General features: G+C 34.4%; 1 pseudogene; it reads right to left on the reverse strand.

Moving 5' to 3' along the window:
- Positions 1–8,450: 8,450 nt before the first annotated feature.
- On the reverse strand, positions 8,451–10,626 carry LOC126625636 (uncharacterized; annotated as a pseudogene).
- Between the last annotated feature and the right edge of the window lie 595 nt (positions 10,627–11,221).

An 11,221-nucleotide genomic window follows, 5' to 3' on the forward strand; every position in this document is an offset into this window, starting at 1 on the left:
CTGTTCGTAATTCATGTGCATATTTTTTTCAATTTTTTTTTAACATTAGCATTGAGCAATGTTTCAAAATGGTGCCCTGACAATTAAAAAAGTTGTCAGACCTATCAGCATATTAATGTCGTATGTAACCGACACGAGATACCCTAGCGGATTAAGCCTTTCTCTTGGCGGATTAAGACTTTTTCAAACGCACGCAAGCATGTCGCTTCACTTTTCCACCACTGCAACCATTTCATGTCGGATTTTACCTAATATCCGACATTAATAACTTTTTCTTGTCGTTTTTATTTGTGCCAGTAATGGGTAGTTTTGTAGTAGTGTTGTCACCTAAATATATAACAGTAAAAAATGATAGCAAACTCTCTCCAACCAAGCCTTCAATTTTTTACATGGCGCTAAGTCAATTGAAGGCAAAGTCTTTTACTATCAAAATTGACAACAGATGTCAAATTTATTAAATAATTTTTTAATAGATAAATATAATATATAATAATGTTGTTATGTTTTTCAAGTATTTGATTTGTTCCTCAATCATTGTACCCCACAAAAAGATAAAAATAATTTATTAATTACCAATATTATTTAACATATCGGGTGAGGTAAATTATTGTACAAAATATCAAATCTCACATAAGCCATCAAATATTATTTTGATGTTTAAAATTTAACACATCATTTGAAGATGCTCTTAGCTTCAAGGTATTACCCGGCCGTTTTTTATTTTTGGTCAATAATTACCCGGCCGGTTTATGGATGCCATTAGCAAACCTAACTATGTTACCTTTCTGGCGGAAAATAGTTGAAAGATTATTAAACTAATGTTGCTTAAAGTTATCAATTACCAATGAGGTTCCTTTGTTTTCCGTTCCTCTCTCTTTATCCCCGGGAGAAGACAAATTCCTTAAATTTAACTTTGGATGAAGAATTACAAGGGAAGTAAATTAACAGGTCTCAAAGGGTAAGTTAGGAAGACAAAATTTGTAAATAAAATTTTAAAAATTAAATGACAGAAAAGTTGATGATTGATTTATTATTTATGTGTTGATATACATTTTCATTCTTATTAATGACACATAATTGAGTTTACAATTTTAATCTTTCTGACATTACCCGACCTCAAACCGACACACCTGCTTAAACAATTGGAGAATTAAAGCGTCACTTTGACAAATTCCAGGTGAAGGTAATATACGGGTCCCTTTACCCTATAGCTTCATCCATATGATCCTTTTACTTGAAACAAACTTACGCGCGTCATGCGTCAACCTTTCATTTTCCAGGGAAATTGGGGAAAGGCGGATCTTTTTCCTAGGGATCTTAGGGATCCCGTGATCTCATCCATTCATTGTATATCATGCAGTTAGAAATCATTTTAAAATTTAAAATATAAATATAAATATAAATAGTACTTAATAAAAACTGACGCATGATATACGATGAATGAGTGAGATTACAGGATCTCTAAGATCCTCAAGAAAAGAATTCGACAATGATCATTTTCCAGAAAGTTCTGTCTTATCAAGGAGCTGAGCAGGTTTGGTAACCTAGCTTGTAGTTGACGTATTCACAAAGTCTAAAATTAATGGCCAAGACTTTTTAGAATGCAATTTGAAAGAGGCTTTTTGTTTTTTTTCGTTTTTTTTATAGAAAAATTAATGAAAATAATTTAAAATTTTTGAATTTTAACGATAATGACAAAATAAAGGGTAAAGTGAATAGTACTAGGATTGACTTTTTAGTATAAAAATATGATTTTTCGTTAAAGTGAACAGTACCTGGAGCTTTTCATTAATTTTTTTTTTCTCTTTGAGAAAATGGATTTTCCAAAAACCATATGAATTTTAGTAAAATAATTGGCAAATTAACCATGAGTTACATTGTGTAGTTTAATTTTAATTATATCCAAGCCTTTTTGTATAAACCTCTTATATATATATGTCAAGATGTGCAGTAAACCAACAACAAATGTAAAATAAAATCTTAAGTTGCACCATATCAAGATGCTTACCTAAACTACAATTTTGCTCATGCACAGCTAAATCAATTTTTCAAAGCACATTTTGAATTGTTCGAAATTTGAGTGGCCAACATGCAATTGTTGTAACTAAAAATTTGGCAATATTATGGAGCCATTCAAGATGATGACAGTTATGATGGTGTTGAAGATAATGGCAATATGTCGTAATTTTGTACAACTTTCAATCCTAATTGATAGTCTACATGGCACACATTTTTAATAGGTGAACCGAAATTGAGAATAAGTTGCATGTGGACTTCACCCAACATTACATAATGTAAATGGACCAGAATCAATAAGTCCTTAATATAGAAGTTAAGAGACAATATTGAATAATCAGTAATTGGCCAACTCTCTCTCTAAAATTTGAACATGATGTTTTCTCAAAAAAAAAAAATGAAAAAAAAATCTCAACGTGATGTGTTAAAGTGAATTCTTTAATTCGGTCTTAATTAGGTATGTATATTGCCTTGCTCGAATTATCATTGTGTGGTTTCATGTCTAATTATGCCAAATTTTTTTGTAATAAAACTCTCATACATGTCGTACAGACAGTAAAATGCAAGTTGAAAGATTATACGATGATATTACTAGTGGGCTAATAATTCGTCCGTCTTATATGAATATATGAAATTTTTACATGCAAGCTCTGGATAAGTTTACACTTAAAGGGAAAAAAAAAAACAAAAAAACTTCCAAAACCAAATATTTAAAAAAACTCCCTTTTTATTTTGCAATCGAATGAAGAAGGTCGCCATAGTTAAGAATGAGTCTAAACATAAAATAGATAGTTGAGGGTTTTACTATTATTTTTGTTATTTTTATAATTGAACTCTTAAATGTTTTTATTTTTTTATATTAAGAGTGATCAATTGGTGGTTTCGTTTCAGGAGGCCACCTTTTTGTGATCAGGAAGACTCACATAGGCATTTCAACATCCTCTTATCACCATCGTATGATTTACCAATATCAGAAATCGAACTTAGAACTCATCATGTGAAATACGAGATTCAAATTCGTTCTCAACCCCTGTATCACAAATGAAAGTTAAATGTTTCTAGTTATTTATAGAACTTATAATTGTGAGAGGATTTTATATAATTTACTAATATAAAGGTAGGTACACTGTTGTCGGCCATATTAACTTGTGTTGTTAATTTGTTTCGCTGTCGAAAGCTACAGGGAATCGCATCCAACTTTGAAAAACGAAAACGCTGGAGGAAGCAATTGAGCTCTGGCCTGGACCATTCAATCTCTCTCATTTGTCTCAGCGTCCCTATTCGAAAGGCAGCTAATGAAAGAATAATCCTGATATGATGATATCCTACTTTGAAGTTTTGCTTGGTGATGGTTTTCCAAACGAATCAAACCTAACAATATATATCAAGGTTGCATATTATAGGCTCAAGAAGTTTCAGGAGACTTGGTATATGAAATTTTGGGAGGATAATTCCTAAATATCTTAGACATGTTAGATGATGGATGACATCCCATACATGTAACTACAAAATAAGATGTTACTTAGTACTGCGGTCTGATAGTATTTTTCTTCACTTGAAAAGTGAGAGGTCTTAGGTTCGAATCTCGTGGATGGCGAATTCGATACCAAATTAGGCTGTTCTTGTGTGGCTTAGCTAAACTCCGCATCCCCTTAGTGTAAAATATCGATGTACTAAAAAAAACTACAAAATGAGATAATCAACTTTTCACGGTTTAATCCTATCCATACCTAGAAAAAAAAAATGCTCATTACTAAATTCAACGGTTCTTGTTTCTAAGATTGTAATTCCAATTTCTTTTATGTTTAAAAATGCTCATTTTATGAACCTTGTCTTTGTAGTTGTGCATCACATCATTTGCCTAAAGTGATAATAGTTATGCTAAATTATTGAATTCTAGCTATATGTAGAATTTAAAAAAGAGCAATACTTGCTAATCAGGGTCGGGAAGGAAGTTCTCTTTAAAATACTGAAGAGATAATTTTCAAAAAGTAATTTATAACATAAAGATAATTTAGAAAACCGTATTTAAAATAATTCAAACCGCAATCGGTGCCAAAAGATCAGCCGAATCCTAGTAATAATTTTAAGAGTAAATTGTAGCAATAGTCCCTCAACTTTAATTAAATTGGAGCAATGGTCCCTCAACTAAAAATCCATTACCATTGGTCCCTCAACTTATCAAAATGTATAGCTATAGTCATTTTCATCAATTTCGTCAAAATTTTGTCAAAATAAGTTATGTTGGAATAATCATTCATATAATTAGGGTCCCTCAACTCATCAAAGTGTGTAATTATGGTCATTTTCGTCAACTACATCAAATTTTTTGTCAAAACAAGTTATGTTGGAATGACAATTGCTACAATTGGGTTAAAGTTAAGGGATCATTTCTCCAGTTGAATTAAAGTTGAAGAACCAATGGTAATGAATTTTTAATTGAGAGACCATAGCTGCACGTTTTGATGAGTTGATGGATCATTGTTTCAATTGAGTTAAAGTTAAGGGACCATAACTACAATTTACTCTAATTTTAAAGCTAAAGTTTGCCATTGCAATCGAACGAAACCGTGAAATCATATTCGTTTCCTGCTGTTTAGGAATCAAATTTACTAAACTGGAATTAATGTTAGGAAGCAAAAAACCAATAGAAAAGAAATTAAGAATGGACTGTCTGATAAGACTACCTTCAACTCTTGGGTTAAAACTTAAAATTTTTAACCTATAAATAGTTTTTCTCCTCCAACTCTTATGGGTTAAATTTTTAGCCCGAGATTATTAAAGACTGAATTTAGGATAATCTTTTTCTTAATGTAATTTTTCTTTTTAAAAAAAAATTATGTAGACTATTTTAATTTAATTTTATGAACATTTTAACCTAAAAATATTTAGATTCTGATAAATATTGAAAAATCATTAAACTGACACCATGAAACTCGTGGAACATTAAGAAAGAATATGAAACACATAAAATAAATTTTTTTAATTACTTTAGCCGTTGTATTTAAATTTGGATCATTAGATATTTTTTTACCATTGGATTTAATTAAATTAGATTTTAACTGTTGGATTTAATGAATTTATAAATATAAAACTAAAAAAATATACATATATGGTGGGCCAGCCCCACTAACACAGGAGGGAATCTTGGGCTAAATTTGCCCCATAAATGAGTTTTAGGTTTTAACTCATATTTGCCCCCAAGGGTTGGAGCAAGTTAGGGTAAGTTTAGAACTTAAAATTTGAGTTTTACTTTAAGGGTTGGAGTAGGTCTAAGGGAAATGATAAGGAGACTCTCTTAAAAGATTAACTCTTCGTCACCTCATATTTTTTGTATAATTCTCATTCTAATATTATAAAATATTATGAGAAAAACAAAAGGTGACGGAAAGTCCTTAAAAAGTCTCACTTTAAGAAAATATGCTTAGCATTTCTCGTTCGATAAACATCATGACCAATAAAATTCCAACAAGCTCTCCAAAAAAACCCCCATAATCGAGAAATTTTTTAGTGTTTAAGAATACAATCTGATACACTGTCATAATATACTGTTAATTTATTTTTTTTTAAGTATCAATCACTTGTTTAAAACACTTTTTTTTTTTTTTTATACCAAACGTGTTTTTTTTTTTTTTTTTTTTGGTAAACATACCAAACGTGTTTTTGCCCTATTGAAAAGTCTCTCTATGACCATCCTGGCCAGCAGCACTATCCGGATGCATAGAAAATACAGAAAGTCACCTCATCAAAAGAAGGAATAGCTAAAAGCCAAGAATTATCATCATCATCATCCATCGAAGAATAAAACGCGAGACCGAAACTGTGTCGGTAGTAGACCACTGAAAAATATTTGAGAAATGCTCAACCACATGGGATCGAAGAGTTTCAACATCACTAACCAAATCCGTCCCAATTTTCAAAGAGGAAATAAAACTACGTCTACGTGTACGACGAATTTTACCTCAGACTTTATAAAGGATCATCTTCCTCTTATCTTGATAAATAATTAACATTTTGAATATTTGAATTTGTCTCAAATTCAAGTTCATTTGTTCGAATGAAAAGGCCTTAATTGCCATGTGCCAGTATGTGCAAGCCTACTTGAAACTTATCCCATTTCTTAGAATATTAATAACATCTCATTTTTTATGCATCTTTTATCACTTGAACTTATTATGCGTGCAAAAATATTACATTTACAAGAAGATGTATTTCTGGTTGTATCGAATTCTCTCTTTTTAGTCTTTGTTTGCGGAAAGAAGAGAATTTATTTACAGTTGCACTTGCAAGAAACCTATGTACGGTCTTTACCTAAAGCCTAAAGCCTAGTTTATCCCAGAAATGGAATATATAGCGGAGAATATATAATGGCTTTTGCTACATTGGCCTTTTGAATTTGGGAGATCAGAGATGCTAAATGTCCCAAGGGCAGTTTCCAATAGTACTTACCTTATAGTATAATACAGTCATAGACCTAAAGAGAGACTTACATATGAAGATGCTTCAAGCATTTTCAATATTTGTCTTAGAACATAAGCACTTCATTGGAATCTTTTAACGTTTGATTCTTGAGCCCAAATACACCTAAAAAAATGCCTAACTTTTCAATTATTTGCTTTTTTATTCGAGCATTAGTCTACACAAAATTAATAAATGAATAAGAAGATGAGGATTCAAACTTGAGTTCAAAAAGAAAGCATAATGCTCTAACCAGCTTAATTGGTTGGGGAGGGGTGTTAAAAGGATTCCTAATAATTGCTCATAATTCCTCATTGAAATTTGCATCACGATCTGCTTATTCTCTTCTACATTACACGTTCTTTCACTAGTTTTATTGTTTCTTGTCTTCGTTTTTTATTATTCTGATTCCTTGGTTACCCATTATTAGAAGAAATTTATTACTTAAGACCTATATGTATACCGTACACAAATTAACAATATATGACCGCAAATGTGGATTAGGCTTAAGTTAGTATTGAAGAAAGTTGAGGTTCCATCACAAAATTAATTGGAAATATGAGGAATAGTTTAACTTAATTATAAATCCATACAAGGTCCCTCAACTCATCAATGGGGAATTCATTCTCAACCCGGGCCGTCACATGTGACAAATTTTTTAGCCTAACATGATGACAACACACCACGGTGGCATAGAGCTCGTGTGACCGTTTGGCTTCACATGTCAACCTGACTATGATATTATGAAGAAAGTTGAGGTTCTATCATAAAATTAATTGACAATATGAAGAGTAGCCCAACTTACTTATAAACCTATGCAAGATTTCTCTACTCATCAACGTGCGATTCATTCTCAACAAGTATAATTGTCTTATTGCATTAAAATTAGATTTGTCCTCACAATAAATTAGTTGTTTAAATATCTTTTTAATAAAAGCTCATGTGTAAATTTTATTTATTATATTAATAGGTTTGGCCATCTTATTGAAATTGGCTTTTGGTGGGCTTCTCAAGTTTGACTCTGAATTTAAGCGCAAATTAAAATTGGGTATGGGGGTTTAGAAATGCAAAGAAATGAAGTATTTTTTTTATCACTTCATTGATTGTCGTTACATGAGTTTGATTTAATTTATTTACTATATAAAATTACAAATTTCAAAATTTGAACTCATATAACAGCAGTTAATGAATTGGTAAACATCACCACCCACCGCTTATGGGCGAGGAACAAAAATACACTCAAAATAGAATATGCATGAAGAATTTTCGATTCTTAAGTCCATTCTAACTAGGAAAACACGTACTGCAAGATAAGTAATTTAGTTTGATGTGAGTCCTCAATACAAAACGAGTTAGTCATCCTCAATGCAAAAATATCTTTGCAAGATTTGAAAAGCAGATGGGGTTAATTTCGTTTAAGATAATGTTAAAAAGATTAAACTTGTTAATAAAATTTTGAAAACTAAATGATATGAAAGTTGGTGATTGGATTATTACTTGAACGTTATAAACGTGCTCATTCCAATTGGTGACACATCACTTATTTTACAAATTTTATCTATAAATTTAATCTCTCTAAGGTGGTTTAAATTAGAGGTGGGCACGGGCCGGGCCGGGCCCAAATTTGGAGGGACCGGACCGGACTTGCTTAAAAAGGAAACGGGACGGGTCGGGCCGAGTATTGCAAATCTGATCACTGGAACTGGACTTAAACAGGCCCATTTCAAACGGGCCGGTTCGGGACTGGTCCACGAGTCCTCTTACTTTTTTTTTCCTCGGTATTGATCTCGTCCGCTCATCCTCCAGATCTTCTCCAACATCAAGACCCTTATCGGTTTTGTTCTCTTCTTCTTTAGCTCTCCCGACGAGCTCGTTGGGATGGCGCGGGGGTCCTACTCCTCGGAGTTCTCTTCCAATGGCTGCTACTGCGAAGGAAGAGCAAAAAGACGAGCTCGACGAGTCCATCAACTACCAAGTTCGACAGAAGTAGGGTGAACTTTCAATTTCCATCTTTTTTTTTTCTTCAAATCAATCACTCATAACACCAATTCAACAAAAAAATTACATTATCTATATCTATATATCTATATATGTATAAATGTGATTGTAATTAAAGATCAAACGGAGCTAGATTCAACTCAAAACGCAAAACCCAGAAACAAATCTGAGAGTGGACGAAGTACAAGGGCTTCGGCAACGTGGTGGCGGGGCTGGCAGGGCACATCTACGCCATGAACTGGAACGTCCTCGAGCAGTACCCAAACCGAGTGGAGATCCTGCAACTAGACGACTCAAACGCGGAGATCCCAACCTGTCCTTCGAGCACCTGTACCCGCCAACCAAGACCATTTTCATCCCAGACAAGGAGTGCCAGAAACCAAAGCTGCGATGTAAAATTTCACAAATTTTGTAAATCAAAATTAAGAAATTGACGAAATTGGAAGAAATAAGGGAAATGAGTTACCTCGGTATCGAGATCAGAGGAGGAGATGGAGGAGTTGGTGGGGGAGGATGGCGGCACCAGCATATCATTTCTCGGTGGAGTGTGGGTGTGGGTGGGGTGTGTCTGTGCTCAGAGATGAGAGTTACAGAGATGGGGGGAGAAGGTTCGAGAGATTGGATAAGGGGGAAACACGGGGAAGTGGGGTGTGTGTGTGGAGAGTTCTCGAGAGTGAGAACTGTCGCGGGGAGGAACAATAGGAAGTGGGTCTGGGAGATAGTAGCCAACACGGGGGTATTCTTGCAAACGGGCTGGTCCGGGTACCCGTTTTTCTATACTTTTGGAACCGGCTTGAACCTAAAATTTCAAAGGCCCGCCCCGCCTCGCTCCGTTTCTCTTTTTTAAAATTAGGACCCGCCTCGAACCCGCCCTGAACCGCCAATACTCGCCCCTACTTGCTGGCCCAGGGCCAGTTTGCTCACCCTTAGTTTAAAATACAAATTACAACGCCTCTTTGGCGTTTTCAAAGTCATTTTGCCATACATATATAACGAAAAACGAGACAAACACTTGCTATTTTATAAAGGGGTGTGATATTTATATACTTCTTTTTACTTCTCTGACATTTTTTTGGTTTTTAGTTGTTGGATCGGATGAATTGAAGAGTATCAACGAACATAAATTAACAAGGGGTGTGTGGAAAGTAAAGAAGTGTGTGAATAGCACACCCTTTGTAAATGGGTGCCGTATTCAACCTGGAAAAATAGAAATGTAGAAACAGTGGCGCTTCAACGTTCAACAAATATGAAGACTGCCACCTATCTGAACTTCGAACGATTGCATGCTCATATATTATCATCTACTAAAATAAAATCAACACACAAGACAAATTAACGGAAACAAATCACCTTTAATTACAACACTAAAATAGATTAATTAATTAATCAAATCCAAATGTGCCAGCAAACAAAAAAACTAGCGTCGTGGAAGAGAAAGTCGAAATTAGAAATTAGAAATAAAATAAAAAGGAGATCACAAATAATTAAAGCGAGCTGACAAACAAAGACAACCTTTTAATCATTGGCATTTACTATTAGCAACAACATATTCATTTAAAAATTAAAAGCAAATTAAAAAAAAAAACAACAACAACAACAAAAAAAATAAACCTGGGGACGGAGGTTTTGGGTAAAAAGCCGGCCGGAGTTCCATGTCCGGCACGTGCATGCATGAACTGACAACAGTCAGAAGAAGAACCCACCTGCAGGAAAAAACCAGATACGACGTCGTACAGCACATACTCAATTAATTAGCAATTAATTAGGTGCCTCGTTCAAGTCTAGAACCCCATTAGTCTCCTCCTCATCAGCTTCATTAATATTAATCACTTCATTATCTTCCACCACCAGGACATGATCCGCCGCCGACGCTTCCACAACTACCTGCTCCGTCGCCTCCAACGCAGCTCTGTAATTACCATTATGTCCCTTGACACTAACCCCGCCAGCTTTCTCAAAGTACTTGATCGCCGTCTGCATCCTCCTCACTATTGCAAAAAACTCCTCCACCTCCCTGTCCTCCGCCGCCACGTCACCGACAACCCCCTTCTCCTCCTTCCGCTGCTGCTGCTGCTTCTGATGCACCTTCTTCGCTCTCCTCCCATGACACTTATCAATTTCATCATCTTTCTCTACCCTTTTTCTTCTCTCCATTTTTTCACTCAACCCCACTGTATACAATTACCCACTAATCCCAATCTATGAACTCCTTAAACCATTTTTCTTTTCGATTTGCGAGTTTAATGTAGCTTTCGTTGGAGCAATTTAATAGGACTACCGAGGCAGCAGTTCTCTCAATATTCTCTCTTTGGTGGTTGCGGTTGTGGACCTTGGGGTGGTGTCATGATATCGTGATTTTCGGTGTAATCTCATGTTATATTATTGGACTTTGAGCATTTTCAGCCGTTGGATTAGCCTAGCCCGTGATGTCATTCCATTTCGTCATGCTGCCGACGCCCAATTGGTTTGCCATAACGACCGCATCTTCCTACGCGCGCATCACAATTCACAAGTCCGAGTCCAAAATATCGATGATATCGGAAATATCAGTAGTTCAAAAACATGAAAATTTCGATAGAAATATCGGGATATTATCGATATCGATAAAAATTAAATAAAAACCAAGGAAATTGTAAGAAAAACTTGGAAATTTTTATTAAAACTTTGTAGAATATTTATTTAGTTAATTATCTATTAGTTTATCACAAAAAATTGAAAGGAAATGCATTGCATGATGGATTTAACTGAT

Source organism: Malus sylvestris, chromosome 6 (genome assembly GCF_916048215.2).
Source record: "Malus sylvestris chromosome 6, drMalSylv7.2, whole genome shotgun sequence".
NCBI lineage: Eukaryota > Viridiplantae > Streptophyta > Magnoliopsida > Rosales > Rosaceae > Malus > Malus sylvestris.